The sequence below is a fragment of the Nannobrachium achirus genome (genome assembly GCF_963921795.1).
Source record: "Nannobrachium achirus genome assembly, chromosome: 10".
In the NCBI taxonomy this organism is placed as follows: domain Eukaryota; kingdom Metazoa; phylum Chordata; class Actinopteri; order Myctophiformes; family Myctophidae; genus Nannobrachium; species Nannobrachium achirus.
This window is the reverse complement of record NC_137819.1, coordinates 21,517,658-21,532,657: the sequence shown is the minus strand read 5'-3', so window position 1 is coordinate 21,532,657 and position 15,000 is coordinate 21,517,658.

Below are 15,000 nucleotides of genomic sequence, written 5' to 3'. Positions count from 1 at the left end.
TAGTCACTTGGACAGGGTGTTTATCGTGGGCTTGCCCAGGCCTGGGTATAAATATAACGATTGCATTCACCACGGCTTCGTAACTCGCGCGGCGCTCCGCCGGCCGCGCGGCCCTGGCCCGCTCTTCGCGGCCAGTCGCGCCTGCGGCGCTCGGGGGCGAAGAGCAGGACCAAGGTCCGCTGGCCTTCGCGCCGCTTGCAATGTCGTGGACAATCGAGCGGCTCCGCCTGGAGGACGTTGTTGTGGCGACCGCTTGTTCCGCCCCGTGCCGCACGACGAGTGCTCCGTTTCTCGACCGTACTGTTTCTCTATCAAACCGTGACATATATATATATATATATATATATATATATATCTACTGTATACATAGATACAGATAGCGTGTAGCATTACAATACTACGTAACATAAACTTTAGTGGTCTTTTATTAGCAACATCTCTTGTGGCTCTGTTAATACTGCGGTTTGCTCATGTTTTTCACTTTCATGTAAGGCATAAGTATGCTTATACTGCCTAGTAGACATGGGATATAGCAAGTGTTGGCAAAACGTTTCTTCTGTGAAATGTTTACTTGTTTTACCAGAGGAAGATTATATGAAAATGTAACTGGAAAAAAGTTACACGGTGACTTTAAATCGACACTGCACATTTTGCAGTGTGGGATCATGTGTTTGAGTTGCATTGTTTACGCCCCCTCAACACCTGGTGGCGCTCTACATTGTTGGGCTAGGTGATATCAATCGGCTCACGCGCACCGAGGTCGACGTGCGGTCGTGCGCGTACGAGCTCACCTCGCAGCGCTTGCAGAAAGTAAGAGACGAGAAACAGGCAAACTGTTTCTAACTCTGGTTTGTGAACCTTCCCTCTTCTAGTACGCCTGCGCGTGGGGAGCCACCTGTTCATCTGTCTCCGCGCCGCACCGAGTCTCCTCGCCTCCAAGCTGCCACACCTGGCGGCCGTACACACACACACACACACACGCACGCACACACACACACACACACACACACACACACACACACACACACACACACACACACACACACACACACACACACACACACACACACACACATAGAATTGTCTCGGACACGACCTCCACACCCACGCTGCAATCTGACAAAAAAAATAAAAAAAGTAAAACAAATATGTATATTCAAAAAAAGGGTTGAAAAACTTGGCATGAGAACACCTCAAAACCAACATATGGTCTGACATGTGTAAACGCCATACACACACACACACGCGCACGCACGCACGCGCACACACGCACGCACGCACACGCACACACGCACACGCGCACACGCGCACACACACACACACACACTCTGTGAACTCGAGGCGAGGAGTAAACTCACTCTTTCGCAGCCCAAACTCTCGCAGAGGAACAGAAAAGTCGAACAAAGAACGAGTGCAAGTTGATTTGTAGGGGTGGAAAGCTAACTAATTCCACATAGCAGCCCAGCAGCGCAGCGCGCCTCATGCCCTCGCTAAGCCTCGCACAGCCCAGCACCCAAAATATCTCCTGTTTCCACAGCACGATATAGCAGGCCTACCCCCTCTCAAATCCACAGCTACAGCAGACTATAGGCTATATGGTCATTCCGCTTTGTAATGTAAGTACGTACATAGGTGGAGATTGTTGCTTCTCGCCCTAACAATGTAATGTAAAGGTGACCAAATGTCTTCAATGCAAACCACCTGTGCACTGCAGGCTGTACTCCAGCTATCCGTACGAACCAAATGGGCCCTTACAGGTCTGTAAACCCATAGAGCAGGGTTCCCCAATTAGTTTTCTCCAAGGGCTGAATCATGTCTAGGGTACCAGGCCGAGGGCCACAACATTGCAGGGGGCGACAGTGGCGTTCCCGCTACTCCAGCGACAGTTCAGATATCGTCGTTGTCGGTTTTGCATTCATCATTTTAAACATTATTTTAACTAGTGAAAACAGACGATCTACAAGCACACAGCGCCTTGCGGTGCGAGGCGTTGTGTGCTTGTAGATGAGATGTTTTCACTACTTTTGTGCGACGGCCTTGTATGATTTGCTAAAGAACGTACAAATTTGGAGATTTTCCACCCGACAACAACGATATACTAGTGTTGTTGCTGCTCTTATACCACCAATATTACTGGGGTTGGTGTGGGCCAGACAGTAGCCCCCCACGGGCCGCAAATGGCCCGCGGGCCGCCTATTGGGGAACCCTGCCATAGAGTAAAAATGAAACCAAAGGAATAGTCTTAATGAAATGGTTTATTAACAACACAATAAGCAACTCACAGCAAATTGAGTTAAAATCACCGAAAATATGGATATACAGTAACTGACATCACTGACAACACCGTCTGTATTGCGCATGCGTCGCCGCCATAGTAACAGCTGCTTTCTGAAACAGTGGCCACATTTGGAGATCACTGATATAGGTCTGAGTTCTCTAACATTACTTCTGAGACTCCTACATTCAATCCCTCATATTATGCTGTGCACACCACATAACCCAAACTCTGCACATAATTCAGAGCACATGATGTTCGACGGGCAAGGACTCGTTCATGAGTTCATTTAATTGCGACCGTAGGTCGCATTTACTACCAAAACCTCCACGGGCTGTCTGTGCGTCAGTCAGTCAGTCCGTCAGTCCGTCAGTCACACTGTTGCCCTGCTCATATCTCCACAACCGTTGCCCCCATCCATGGCAAATTTTGCACACACACTCCTTGACTGCCAAACTACAACCTCCAAGGACCCCCGGAGCCCCAGGGACCCCCAGGTCCCTGGGGGACCCCCAGATGTAAAAAATGACCAAATGTGCTCACACGTCGACGTCACACTTTTTCCCTGCTTATATCTCCGCACCCGTTGACCCGATCCATGCCAGATTTTACACACACACTCCTTGCCTGCCAAACTACAACCTCCAAGGACCCCCCCAGCCCCAGGGACCCCCAGGTCCCTGGGGGACCCCCAGATGTAAAAAATGACCAAATGTGCAAAAATGACCAAATGACCACCCCAATGGGGCTGCTCACGGGGAATTCCCGGGGACCACCGACTCCTGGTGCTCCAGAACGGATGCAAAAGTGGTGGCGCCCCCAGTGGAGGACCCCCTGCCACTGCAGCGCACATAAAATGCCGTAACTCGGGCTAGGAGCGTCCGGGAGAGCCGGGGCCGGTACCTATTCGTCTGCCAAGGCAACGCGGAGACCCCACCCCTCATTTCTCACATGGCCCTATTCTAGCGCCACCTTCAGGCCGATTTTTAAAACACATTTTTGGACACTGCTCCTACAGTTTTTGCCCTAAAATCACGAATATCACTACACAGCATGTCTACACTCATGTCATCAACATGGATCAGGAAGATTGGGAAAAACAAATTTTTGCCCTATTTGTGGAGATAAGCCACCTACGGTCGCTTATCTCCCGATTAGGGAGTCTTACTGGTTAATATGTATTTATATTTTTGTTTTCACCTAAAAAAATATCACTCACACTTGATTTGCATCTCAACTGCCTCACATTAAATAACATGGCATCGTTGCATTTGGCTCGTCAGTAACCCCCTTCCACTCCCCCCAGTCCGCTAATGAGACGGCGATGATATTTTACCGTTTTGGCTCGAGTCCTGAGCCCCCTGTCCATCCATCCATCCATCCATCCATCCATCCATCCATCCATCCATCGTCCAGCTCAAAACCACCGGGATGCAGATCAAACTACCTCCATTTACGGGAAGATTTTTTTCTTTCAAGTAGGCAAAGTCTATCATGTTGCTGGTCATTGTAAAAGTAGCTCTCGAGTCAAAAAGGTGTGGGCACCCATGAGGTGCAAGCACATCCCCTGGACATGATGCTAGTATAGCAGTGCCTTAACCCCCCAATCCAACCCTTGATGCTGAATGCCAAGCAGGGAGGCATTGGGTACCATTTGTACAGTTCTTCAGTATGTCCCGGCAGCGGGATTGAACCCCCGACCTCCCGCTCTCAGGGTGGGACACCCTAACCACCAGGCCACTGAGCCATGTGGCCTGTGTATAGAAAATAAAAATAAAAACTGAAGGAAAACACAGGAGCCAACTGATGCGGTTGTGAGATTAATTCCACTTGACACCCAGGAGGACGAGAGGGAGATGCAGTTTCTGCCCTGCTGAATAAAAACAGCCATTTAGCTGCAAAAAAGAAAAAAGAAAACTATGAAAATAGAAATCCTACATGCACCACGGAGGCTGCAGTTCCAAATCCCCATACGGTGTTGGTTTAAAAAAGAAAACATGAATGAAAACAGAAGAATGAATGAATGTGCTGCCCTCAGTAGCTGTGTTGAGTGCCGTCCAATGTGGAGGAAGAAGTACTCCGATTTGTACTTAACTCAAAGTAACACTATCACAATATAAACAAACCCTGTTAAGTATAAGATGCCTGTGTTCAAAATTTGACTTGAGTAGAAGTGCAAAAGTATCGCCGTCAAAATGATACTTTTAACGGTGTGACGCGTTGTGATCTAGTCGACTGGCTACTTTCAAATAGCCAAAACGATTAGAAAGGGCTAAAATAAATCTGTGGCTATTGTGACTAAAGCTGTAAAATGATTTTAGAGGAGTGAAAAGGACAATATGCGTCTCTGAGGGGTAGTGGATTAGACGCTAAGAAAGACCTCAAAACTGTACTTTAGTACAATGCTTGAAAACATTTTCATGTTAACAGCCTCCAAACTGATATGCATTTAGACCCCCATAACAACACCCCTACTCTTTTAACACAGTTATCTATTTTTGAAATGAATATTATTTTAAAGTCAGATATATACTTAACTTACTTACCGTAATAAACACCACACAACAATAAGTACAGTCACGTTCGTTAACAAAGATGATTATTATTAAAAGATGATTATGAAATACTGTATTATAAATATTCTAATACATTTCAAGGTCAATAGATCTATTTTAAACATTTAAAACATGTTCAGATGGATCACCTGTAATTATGCTGTGGACGGACTTTTTGATAGGCCACTGCACAATGACAGTGGTATAGTGTGAGTGTGTTATATTACCATATAAAGAGGAGATATAGTTATTTGGGTCCAAATATCTTGATGCCATGAACTCCATCTTGAACCCAACATGACAGCCCAGTCTGGTCCAGTTATCAGGGACGTGCAGAGAATGTTAGAGAGGCAGGGGCTGACATTTCTATATGGGCCTTTTGGTGGAAATATGGAAAATAGCAGACCTCCAAGTTGTCGGCTATTTTCGGTACTTGATACCACACTAAACTAAGCATAAAAAGGCAATACTGGAGATGCGGCGTACAGCATGGATTTCTACACAGTGAGGGCAATTCTTTCAACATAAGATGCTGCATTCAAGACAAGTTCAGGAGATTTTGGACAAGGCAATTCTCTTGAATGCTGCCTTCGTATGGCATGGAATGAAGGCATTTTTGCATTTCTTTCACCATAGTAAAAACTGCATTCATGGTCTGGAGAGGGCACTTTTTTTTACAGACGGGTAAAAGAGCAGGGGCTCAAGCCCCCTTTGATGTCTATGTGTGTACGTGCCTGCCAGTTATAGCATGAATTCCCTACACATTGTGCGTCTTGCAATGCTGAGGTTGCTAGTTCAACTCCCCCCGGGTGCTTCTCCCTAAACATGAATGCGTATTTATGAATGGAAGAGCCGCCGTCGATTTGGCGCAGGGCAGGAAATGAGAGAGCTCTGCACGCGGCGATGATGATGAGTGAACGTATCCAGGCAGGACAGCCCAGTCCGCTGCAATTAGCTTCAACACGCTTAATAACGTCTCCTCGCAATGCTGAGGTTGCCGGTTCAGTTCCCAGTCCAGTCGGACGCACTGGCAGAGAAGGGAAGGAAATGAGCGACGAGGAGAGGAATGAGAACCGTCAGGGGTGTCGCAACAAATTCTGGGCCCTGCATGGGTACAAGGATTCACTCACATTTTGTGCTTTAACTGTTGAAAAATAGCAGATATACAAGCTCACAGCGCGGCACCGAGTGCCGCGCTGCGAGCTTGTAGATCTGCTATTTTTTTTTTAAAGTCTGAATATTTCAAATCCTATGTTTTTTGAAAAACCTATGTTTCTATGTCAGTGGTGCTCAAACCTTTTCATGTGAAGGACCCCCAAAATGATATGTATTTGGCCACGGACACTTAAAAAATACATATATTCAAAGATTTGCAAACATTTTCACGACTTTACAAAAATAGCAGATCTACAAGCTCGCAGCGCGGCACTCGGTGCAGCGCTGTGAGCTTGTAGTATATCTGCTATTTTTCAATAGCTAAAGTATAAAATAATTAAGGCCCCTCCACCTTGGGCCCTAGACAACTCAGTCCCACTCCCGCCCCCCCATCCCATTGTGACGCCCTTGAGAACCGTTCCCCCGAAAGGGAAACGCAGCCGCTTTACCTGTAAGCTCGCTAATACGCTCCATACTGCTGAGGTTGTGGGTTGAAATCCCTGCCGTGCCTGTGCAAACTCAATAAAAAAGTGGGGGGAAGAATGTTCGTTAGAGTTTTGGCCGGGGCGCGTTTGGCTGCCAAACCGTACGAGCTCAGTAATAATCCACTCAGCGCCCGAAGTTGCTGCTTCAGGCTTTTGTTGTGTTGGTTGGAGGGGAAAAGCACAGACATTGCAGAGTGTCGGCGAGCTGTGAGCTAAATGATTGCAGTTGTCGGCGAGGCGTGTTGGATTTCAGCTCTTCTCCTTGCGTTCGCGGCCTCTGTTGTTCTACATGCCTGTGTTACAGGCTTGGATTTGCTGGGGGGATGGGGAGGGAATACATACCTCTTCTTTTGATATCCCTCCCCTTTTGTCATTATTTTGTATGTAAATATATGTCATTATTTAATTAAACATGAATTTATCTTTTTCATGTTTTAAGAAAATGCCTCCCCCTCCTTCTGTCTTTCTTCCTTTATGAGCACCGCTCACTGCGCACAGTTGCGATTTTTTCTTTTACAAATCAAACCTCAATTGTTTTGTTCAGTCAGTGCACTGAATTTCTACACATTAGCTGGATTTTTGCTGGATGCATTGCACTCTTGTTCTGCACGAGGGGCCATACTGCCACCTCTCCCCACTTTTCATTTACAATCTGAGACAGGTAATTGGAAAGCAGAGAGGCAGACATAGTCGAAGCCCAATAGGCAAAATCTGGTGCAATTGTGACCCAAAGCCAAGTGCTAAGTACCAAGTACAAGTCACGCCGGAGACTGGGGAGTGGGGACTCAAGCTTCACTCTCTCCTGTGTGTGAGTTTTTTCTTTTTTTTGGGGGGGTGCTCTCCTGGAAGGAGCTAAAGCTCCAACATCTGGCTTTGTCTGGTCTCTGAAGGGTGGCCTACATCTGGCCTACATCTGGCCTACATCTTGGCACAAAGCGCTCAAAGTTTGTTGTCGCTAATGAAATTAGCGAATAAATAGCACAGCTCACTTCACACTAGGTGTGATTTATTCATCCATAATTATTATAGCCCATTAAAAAGGTATTAAAAGTCCTTAACTTGTCACTTCACTGTCATCCCCTCCTCACCCCCCAAAAAATCTTGGGAACCTAGACCCGAGCCACAGGTTCAGAACCACTGTCTCTGCCTGTATGCTATCGTTACATGTGGTGAGAGGAAATTGACCCTGTGTGATTTCCTGCCATCGATGTGTGCCATAGTGAGTTAACATTGCGTGATACGCAGCACTGCAGGGAGGAGGGACGGGCAGAGGTCATCCTTGTATCTGACAAAGTGTTTAATCCAAGGAGACTTACAATAGGTCAGCGGTAAGGTTATACAGCAGCCTACACATCAGAGGTGTCCAAACGTTTCGGGGGCCATGTTTGAACATATGAAAATCCTACATTTTCTGCCACACAGTGATTTGGAACATAAGTCACATAACTTATCAACTACAACTCATTTGTATTGTTATTAATTACAGTGCAATATCAATAGCCTTTTGTTAGCCATGTACATGCAATTTAATTGCTATTTCTTTTATTTTACAAATGTGTCCCAATTTGGCTGGGAGCCAGTCATTGGATTTTTATTCATTTTCATTTTTTCATTTCATTTGAAAGCTGGGGATCATAGCTACAAAATGATATATTGGTTGTGGAGATTGACCCAACAGTTTTGAAGATATGGCTTATAGAATGATGCCATGCTGAAATACTACTTTTGAGATATTCAAGTTTTAAATAAATGTCTAACCTGCAAATGACCTGATGATCTCTCACATTAATTAAAAAAAGTCTTATTTACATGCAGAGTTAAGCTCTGGCGTTTAAGTGAAATGTAGCCTGAAATTTATGAAATGCTTTAGTGGCTTTATCACATTTTTCATCTCGGAAAGCTGTACTTTCCGAGATGACTGGCTCTCAGTGAGATTGGGACACAAATGTAGTAATGGGCAGTGTAGCCAAATGTAAACTAAAATTAAAATCTTGAGAATGAAACAACACAAGGAACAAGCAGTTAGGAATCCTTACAAATTCTACTGAGAAATAGCTGCCCAGGTTAATTACAAAACCCACGGAAACTTCAATATACAGTATGAATTTCACATACAGTACATAATACATGTGTCACGGGCCATCTGAAATTTGCCCTTGTGCCATGATTGACCCATGGGAGCCAATGTTAATTTTGACAGTAAATTCTGATTTAGTCTTAGTCTTTTGACAACACACCACTTAGTCGACTAAATATCTTAGTCTTTGTAAAAAATAAATAATAATAACATTGCCCGGGACCAGACTTTGGACATGTGTGCAGTATACAGTATGCTGCTTATAGCCTTTTATTGAGAGAGAGAGAGAGAGAGAGAGAGAGAGAGAGAGAGAGAGATTTTTGATTTTTAAGACCACTTTATTAAAACTGTTTTACAATACAAGAAAACACATGACAATCAACTTGTTCTATTCATTTCATTTTTTTTTTTTTTTTTTTTTTTTTAGAAAACAACCTGTAAAATGCCATCGTTCGTGACCGTACATAGTGCGTCGCCTACACACCACACCTGTTCAAACCCCCCTATGTCCCCTACTAGGCTATAGTAGGCATGTTCTATTTTAATGCGAGCTGACATTATGCCCTTGGCCATCAACAAGGGATCGACTGATCCTAGACCCTTGACCTGATTCTTCCTGGTCTTCCAGATGGACAACTTAACAGTCCCATACAAAAAGTTAACCAATGTTACGGAGGGTCTTCTGCTGCTGCTATATTTTGGGCCCAAGATAAAGTTTTCGAGAGAAAAACTCTCCCCTAATCGCGTAGCTACACCCTCTGCAAAGGCTAACACCCTGTCTAGTCTGGGACACTCTACAAACAAGTGAAACACAGTTTCCTCCCGTCTACAAAATGGACACCCCACCCCGTTACTAGGATCTAGGTGTGCCAGATACCCGTTTGTAGCTATACCCCCATGTACAATTCTCCACTGGAGATCACCCACCCGCTTTTCAACGGGGGGTTTATACAGGGACCGCCAGCTACCTTTCGGTGTAGAGCCTGGACCAAAGAATTCATCCCACCTCGATGCCTTCATTCCTCCCAGAGAGCGCCGGTGTGCCACCTTCACACATGTGAGATACACTGCCTTTTTGCTTGTGTCCTCAAAGTCCTCCAGCTCTGGAGTTGTGAAAGACAGGAAACCCCCATCCTCCTGCCAGTCCTCCACGGCAGCAGAGACAGTCAGTGCGGGGAAGACATACTCTCCTTCATCGTCCCACTGGTCACAAACAGTTTGTTGGTCAATAAAGGCTCTATACGGACCTGGCAGAGATCCCCGGACCTCCTTGACCATCATCTGCAACCGCCTTGAAGAACGTATTCCGGCCCTCTCCCCCAGCTCCTCCACCGATGTTCTGGTGGCCTTGAGGAGATGGCCTAACTTCACACAGCCTGCTTCCCTCAGACTGTTGCGTACACTGGCAGAAGAAAGCACTTTTGACACAATGAAATCATTATGAAAAAGGGGTTCTTCAAATAACCACATCCCTGGTGTTGCATCAGGTACTCGGTTGGCCCTTAGCACCTGCCAAGCCTTCATCACTGAGTGGTAGAAAGGTGTGAGTCCTGTGAGGTCTATCTCCTCAGGTTTCAGCAGGAAGAGATGCTTGTCATACCCCATCTGTCCTCCTCTCCTCAGCAGTAGCCTTGCAGTGTCCGCCCAGCTTACTCCGAAGTGGTACAACAGTCTTTGCGCCGTCTGCAGCCTGAAAGCCCTGACCCTTGAGGGAATGTCTATGAGGCCTTGCCCGCCCTCACGCACTGGCAGGTATAGGGCTGCAGCTTTAATCCAATGTTGGCCTGACCAAAAGAAGTTCACCAGCGCTCTCTGTATCTCCTCGATCAGGCCTGGTGGGGGAGGCAGGATAACCAGTCTATGCCAAAGCATCGAGGCGATTAGGTTGTTGGCAACCAGGACTCTACCCCTATATGATAACTGCGGAAGCAACCATTTCCATTTGGACATTCTGGCACACACCTTCTCCAGTAACCCCTCCCAATTCCTCTTCTGAAACTCCTCTGTCCCTAAGAACACCCCTAGACATTTAAACCCTTCTCTCTCCCACCTTAACCCCCCTGGCAAACTGGGTGCTGTCCCTCCCCCCCAGTTCCCAAGCTGCAAGGCTCCACTCTTCTCCCAGTTAACCTTTGCAGAGGATGCCTTCTGGTATACCTCCAGGCTGTCAGCCAACGCCTGGACATCCCCTTGTCCCCCTATAAAAACATTAATGTCGTCCGCATAAGCTGACACAACTCTACTTGGGCTTTGTGGTAGCCCCGGTAGGGAAAGCCCTGTTAGTTGCTCCCTCAACCTACATAGTAAGGGCTCTATGGCCAAACTATACAATTGTCCTGAAATGGGACACCCCTGTCTTATGCCCCTGTTTACAGGTACGGGGCGGCTCAGACCACCCCCCACCTTCAACAGACATGAAGCCCCCCTATACAGCAGCCTAATCCATTTTAAGAACCCCTCCCCAATCCCAAAGGCTTTTAGTGTAGAGAATAAATACAAATGGTGCAGTCTATCGAACGCCTTCTCTTGATCCAGCGTTAGAATCCCAATGTCAACCCCATACAGTTTAGATATGTCCATCACATCTCTCATTAGCGACAAGTTGTCCATTATAGAACGATCTGGCACACAATAGGACTGGTCCTTATGAACGAGCAGTTCCATAACGTAATTCAGCCTGTTGGCTAAAACCTTCGAAAGAATTTTGTAGTCCGTGCAAAGAAGTGCAACGGGCCTCCAATTTTTAAGAAGTGTTAAGTCTCCTTTCTTCGGTAACAGCGACAGAGCAGCTCTTGTGCAGGTGAGGGGTAGGGTGCCTCTCTGGAAGCACTCTCGCAGTACCTCGAGCAAGTCTGCCCCTATAACGTCCCAGAACTGTTTGTAAAAGTCTGCCGGGAGGCCGTCGATCCCAGGGGCCCGACCTGACGCCATTCCCCTCACAGCCTTAGTAAGTTCTTCCATGGACAGAGCAGTATCCAGAAAGGTGCGTTCCGCTGATGTCAACTGCGGCAGCCCCTGCAGTAAATCTGCTGCACATGCCTGGTCACAGGTCTCTGCTCTGAACAGGTCGGTGTAGAAGTCCACTGCATGTGCCTTCATCTGGGCTGGGTTGGTTGTGACGCTGCCATCAGGGAGCCGGAGACACACCATCTGCTGTCCCCTCACCACCTTCTTCTCCAGGTTAAAGAAAAAGGAAGTGGGGGCATCCATGTCCCTGAGGCTCGTGAACCCGGATCTCACTAATGCACCTTTAGCTCTTTCATGCAAAAATGAACTAAGTTCCTGTCTTTTCTCCTGCAGACCTACATGATCTCTATTATGGTTGGCAGCAGATAGATTAGAGTTCTCCAACCTAGATATTTCCAGTTCTAATTCTTTAAATATCTGATTTACGTTACTTGTTGAGAAAGAGGTGTATTGTTGGCAAAACACTCTTATTTGTGCCTTGCCCACGTCCCACCACTGACTCACAGTCTCAAACTTCTGCTTTTCTGCCTGCCACTGGGCCCACAGGATCTTAAACTTCTCACAAAACAACTTATCCAGGAGCAGTTTGCTATTAAAATGCCAGTAGCTTTTTTGTCTCTGTGTGGATGAGAGACACAGCTCCACCACCACAAGGTGGTGGTCACTAAAACCCACAGGAAATATATGGCTGCCTTTGAGTCTTGAACTTATGTCTTTGGAGATATAGAATCTGTCTAATCTGGCTGCACTACTAACATTATCAGCCATCCTGACCCATGTATACTGGCGTGTTGTTGGATTATTAATCCTCCATGCATCTGCTAGGTCTAGCTCTATCATAATTTTAGCCAGACAGGAGGATGACTGTGTGTGTGGTTCTATTCCCACCCTGTCTACTGTAAACTGGATGGTTGAATTCCAGTCCCCCCCAGCTATAATGACCTCCCCTTGGGCCTGTTGGACTAACACCTCTTTTAATTTATTAAAGAAATGTACTCTTTCACTGCCCACATTAGGAGCATACACGTTGAGGAAACAGAAAACACTGCCCCCTATTTCTGCCTTAACCATAAGTGCTCTCCCCTGTACCACCTCCACTGTACTTAAAACCTTCACTCCTAGGCTCTCTGCAAAGAGAATGGCTACTCCAGCACTAAAATTAGTCCCATGGCTTAATATCTCCTGTCCCTTCCACCACAGCCTCCAATCTACTTCATTATTTATGTCACTGTGGGTTTCCTGTAAAAATACTACGTTTAACTTTTTTTGATTAACAACCTCTGCTACTAGAGCCCTCCTCTGTCTATCCCTCCCTCCATTCATGTTTAGGGACCCAACTCGTAGCCCTGCCATAAAAGCAATAGGAAAGGAAAACAGTAGGAAAAAGTACAGTAGTGTAAAACACCCGTGTTGCCTAGCCATTTGTACTTAGTTATTTTCCTTCATTTTTTTACATTTTCTAATAGTTTTCCTCAATTCAGTGCAGTGCTTCTTTAATCTATATCGTTTTTTGGTAGTTAGAAGGTCTAAACCAGCAGTTTTCTGCACATCTGTAGCACTCTTTAAGAATTTCTTAGCGTCTGGGAAATAGTTAGACACATTTATTGCCTTGCCAAACGTTTCATTCAAAAAGCTGTTAATTTCCTCTAGAGAATAAACGTCCTCCTCACCTCCCTGTGACGACTCAAGCTCTGCTTCGGACTGGCTCATTGGCTCCTCGTTGTCAAGGCAATGCTCGCTGTCACTCACCGTTGGCTCCGCCTCCGAGACAGCTTGGCTCGTTGTGATTGGAGCCGGCGCAGCCTCTGTACTGTCCTGACTGACAGCTACGCTCTCGCTCTGTGCCTGTGGCTGTATCGGTTCCTTCTCTCGTGAAGGTCCCGCAACTTGCTCATCCACAGTAGGTTTAGTTTTCGGGGCTGCGGGTGTTTCCATCACCGCAGCCCTATTTTCAGTCTGTGCATCTGAAACAGCCTCGTTCTCCATTGCATGCTCCGGCGGTGCCGGCTGCTCTGTAGCCGTGTCTGTCGGGGTGCTGTTAGCAGCTCTGCCCGTAGCCTGCCCTTTGTGTGGACAAGAGCGACGTAAGTGTGTAACATCCCCGCATTCAAAACACTTCATGGCCCCAGCACTAGCGTAGACAGTATAATACCCCTCCTCATATTTAACCCGGAATGATATCTCAAGGGTTTGAGAAGGTGAGTTGAGAAACATAAGCACTTGTCTGCGTAGGGACTGAACATGTTTGAGTTTAGCGTCCCTACAGCCTAGAGGAACAGACCTAAACCCGCTCGCTAACTTTCCAAATCGTACGAGCTCACGCTCCAGCAATTCATTGGGAATGAAAGGAGGCACACCAGATATAGTAACTCTCGTAGATGGAACAGATAAAGGCGATACTTGTACAAGCGCATCATGTATGAAAACTCCGCTTGTAACTAGCTGGTTAACATGCTGCTCTTCTTTTAAGAAGACAACAACAGCTTTATTCATGCGGGAAGCATACACCAGGTTATCATGGCCAACTTGCTCACCCGCTGCCAACAACACCGTCTCTACGGTGACTGTTGGTTCAGCTACAACTCTCACGCCATGTCGGATAGACAGGGAACGCGTCTCCCTAGACGCCATCCCTGTCTAAACCCGACCAAATTGGCCGAAATCACCGGTCAAACAAACTGCGCAGACACTACTACCTTATCGACAACAGTATAATACAACCATATGATGTGAAAAAAAGGGGGGATAAAGGAGATAAGAAGAAAAAGACAGACAGAACTCTCCTCAGCCGCACCGCTCTGTGCTCCCAGAGAGAGAGAGAGAGAGAGAGAGAGAGGAGGAGGAGAGTGTGAATAATTGTCTCTGTCACTAACCAATCGTTCGGATCATTGGGACATTCAAGTTATTTATTGGTGACTTTGCATTATTATAGCCTACAATATTTCCAGTATGAATATTGCTGACAGGGCCTTTTCTCTCTCTTTCTTTTTTTTTAGAAGATCAGGGATTGTTTTTCTTTTCTTTTTTTGTGTGTGGGTAGTTTGATCAAACGTTTGCATTTGACCCAAATTTGATGAAATAAAACCCATAACAGTGCCAAAGCAGCACCGAAGGAGAACTCTCTTAACGCTGGATCCCTTCATGCATGAAGCTCAGCAGAATCCATATAAATCCACCTGAAACCCTGCATCCTGTCAGGCGGCTCTTAGACCTGTGTGAGCCCACCCGCTTATCCACTGGGGCACAAAATTAAAAAGCTCCAGTTACCTCAAGACCTCACCTCCTCTGACCCCGGAGCTCTGTGTGTGTGTGTGTGTGTGTGTGTGTGTGTGTGTGTGTGTGTGTGTGTGTGTGTGTGTGTGTGTGTGTGTGTGTGTGTGTGTGTGTGTGTGTCTGTCTGTCTGTCTGTCTGTCTGTCTGTCTGTCTGTCTGTCTGTCTGTCTGTCTGTCTGTGTGTGTGTGTGTGTGTGTGTGTGTGTGTGTGTG